This window comes from Oncorhynchus clarkii, chromosome 20 (genome assembly GCF_045791955.1).
Source record: "Oncorhynchus clarkii lewisi isolate Uvic-CL-2024 chromosome 20, UVic_Ocla_1.0, whole genome shotgun sequence".
In the NCBI taxonomy this organism is placed as follows: domain Eukaryota; kingdom Metazoa; phylum Chordata; class Actinopteri; order Salmoniformes; family Salmonidae; genus Oncorhynchus; species Oncorhynchus clarkii.
In genome coordinates, this window is record NC_092166.1 from 8,754,085 (window position 1) to 8,757,392 (window position 3,308).

Consider the following 3,308-nt stretch of genomic DNA (forward strand, 5'->3'; position numbering starts at 1 on the left):
TTAGTCATTAAGAGGTTGCAGCACATGATCCACCGACAGAGGGGATATCATTTCCTCTGGGACCAGACGCAGGTGACGGGGCAAATGTCATCCTCCCGGGTCTCATTACTGGTCTCGTTGGTTGGCAGAAACCTCAACCTAAAGCTATGAAGCTATATAGGCTAATTCAGTCCGATAAACCTAAGTTAATATGAGCTTATCCAAGCCTAAAGAATCCCCGGCTCCCAGAGCAATGCGTAAGAGCAGGGGGTAAATGACTTGTCCATGGCTCGTATGCTCTGGCTAAGAGCTACGGCCCCAGTTCTCTCCAGTGTCACATTGTACTCAAGCCAATCACTCGCCCACACTGCACTTAAGGGTCTAAGGTTACACTGTTGTATCGGATATGAACGCTACAGTGGATGCATTCCAATTTGACCTTTGACTTGACCAGAAGTCCTTCTATGCATTCAACTTTTAATACTCGGACGCAAAAACCCCTGCAGAAAATCGGATATTCTCTTAGTGGTTTATTATGTCATATTATGTAATATTCTATAAGAGGTATGTTATTTATGATATGAAACTATTGCTGTCATAAATATAACTACACATGCAAATGGTATGTTCTAAGAAACCAGACAACAGCCTTCTGTAAGGAGGGGTGTCAGCCTTCTGTAGGGAGGGGTGTCAGCCTTCTGTAAGGAGGGGTGTCAGCCTTCTGTAGGGAGGGGTGTCAGCCTTCTTTAGGGAGGGGTGTCAGCCTTCTGTAGGGAGGGGTGTGATATGAGAATTATGTTCTCCTGTTCATTAACCAATTCAATGTAATTACTCAGTCTGCTCTATCAGGATTTGTATGATACTGATAGAAATGAAACAGACAGAGGCCCAGTCTGCAATAGTTCAATGTTTATTCACGGAACGTTCTGACGTGCAACGTACAAAGACCTTCAATTTATAGTGACACACATACTTCCACACAAACCATCAAATCCGCCCGCCAATAGAGATAAGGGGAGTCCGTGAGAATAGTGTCTTCCTGCCCTCCCCTAAAATAGGGAGAGACCTGGGACTGGGAAGTTCTCAGTGTCCCAGCCAACGTCTCCCCGGATCTGGCTCAGACAGATAGTCTGTTATCAAAATACTAGACACATTGTTCCCAAAACATTGATTCTGACTAAGAACTACACTCCAGGATATATTATTATTCCCCTGACTAAAACCACACACAGTATTATAATAATCAAATGATTCAAATCAATTTCATACAATCACATGGTTTCAGACTTATGGTTTCAGGAGTGTAATATTCTAATATTGTATTAAAACACATTTCCTTATCAGGGTGTCAACCTTCTGTAGGGAGGGGTGTCAGTCTTCTGTAGGGAGGGGTGTCAGTCTTCTGTAGGGAGGGGTGTCAGCCTTCTGTAGGGAGGGGTGTCAGCCTTCTATAGGGAGGGGTGTGGTAAGGTGGTGTGAGGTAAGCAGCCACTGAAACTGTGCAGCAGGTCACCACATGAGAATCTCATTCAGACTCCCTTGGGATCCCTGTGGCGTACCACTACACTCCCTGACATGGACACCTGACATGGACACCTGGATCAACCTGTGTCCTCTGTGGCTTAGTTAGTAGAGCGTGGCGCTTGCAACACCAAGGTCGTGAGTTTGATACCCATTCGGGCCACATGATTGTAAGCCTTTTAGGATAAAAGTGTCAGCTAAATGGCATATAGACACCGACACAACAGACACATTCACGTACAAGGAATCCTCGACAACAACGAAATGTGCCCACAATAACACACGTACACATAACTTTTCATACATTTGTGAAGTGCATGGAGACTTTTTAAATACTATTTAATAAATAATAAGTAATATATACTTAATAGATATCAATGTAAATGTAATTTAAACCCACCATGACAAATAAACTATAAACAGCACATATTTCAGACCTCCCGCATACCAACCACTAACACATTGTGAGGATCATGCTCGGGTAAATGCTTTGTTGCTCTCTCTCACACTCTTCTTAGTGCTGACCTGTCATCTAAAGTGACCTGCCATAACCTTACTTGCTGATTGGGGCAGGATTAGTTTGTGGGGGGAGCGGGGCGGGGGGAGTTAAGAATCAGACCACCAATCCTCCATCTGCTTCATGGCCTGGAGTGGCCTCCAGCAACTCCTCCCAACCGTATAGTTTTGAAGAAGCACACCACTGTTTTTTCTCTTTCACTCTGCACACATCACGGGAACAGGCCTCACTATTAAAATCAACAGGGCTGTAGTGGAGCCGGTCGAGAGCTTCAAGTTCCTTGGTGTCCACATCACCCACGATCTATCATGGTCCAAACACACCAAGACAGTTGTGAAGAGGACACGACAAAACCTTTTCCCCCTCAGGAGACTGAAAAGATTTGGCATGGGTCCCCAGATCCTCAAAAAGTTATACAGCTGCACCATTGAGAGCGTCCTGACCGGTTGCATCACCACCTGGTATGGCAACTGCTCAGCATCTGACCGTAAGGCGCTACAGAGGGCAGTGCGCACAGCCCAGTACATTACTGGGGCCAAGCTTCTTGCCATCTAGGACCTATATACTAGGTGGTGTCAGAGGAAAGCCCATAAAATTGTCAGAGACTCCAGTCACTGTTTTATAGACTGTTTTCTCTGCTACCACATGGCAATCGGTACCCGAGCGCCAAGTCTAGGACCAAAAGGCTCCTCAACAGCTTCTATCCCCAAGCCATAAGACCGCTAAACAATTAATCAAACTGCCCCCCCCCCCCCCCCCCCATTTGTTTTGTACAGTACGCTGCTGCCACTCGCTGTTTATTATCTATGCACAGTCACTTCACCCCTACCTACTTGTGCTGACCTCTAACCTGTACCCCCACACACTGACTCGGTACCCCCTGTATATAACCTCGTTATTGTTATTTTATCGTGTTACTTTTTATTATTTTTTACTTTAGTTTATTTGGTAAATATTTTCTTAACTCTTCATGAACTGCACTGTTGGTTAAGGGCTTGTAAGTAAAGCATTTCACAGTAAAGTCTACCCTTGTTGTATGTGACAAATACAGTTTGATTTTATATTTGTGATTTGATTTGAAACACACACACACACACACACACCTGCACAGCCACTTTATAAGCCATGAGTGGTATCATCACAACGCTACTTAATCTGATATGTGCGTGGTGACGTCACACAGCTCTCATAATGCTCTAACAACTAATCCGACTGCTGTACGACATTGCCTGTCAAAGCCGGTTAATACAATATACTGTATTGTGCCTCCCATTCGTGACTTTAATACATT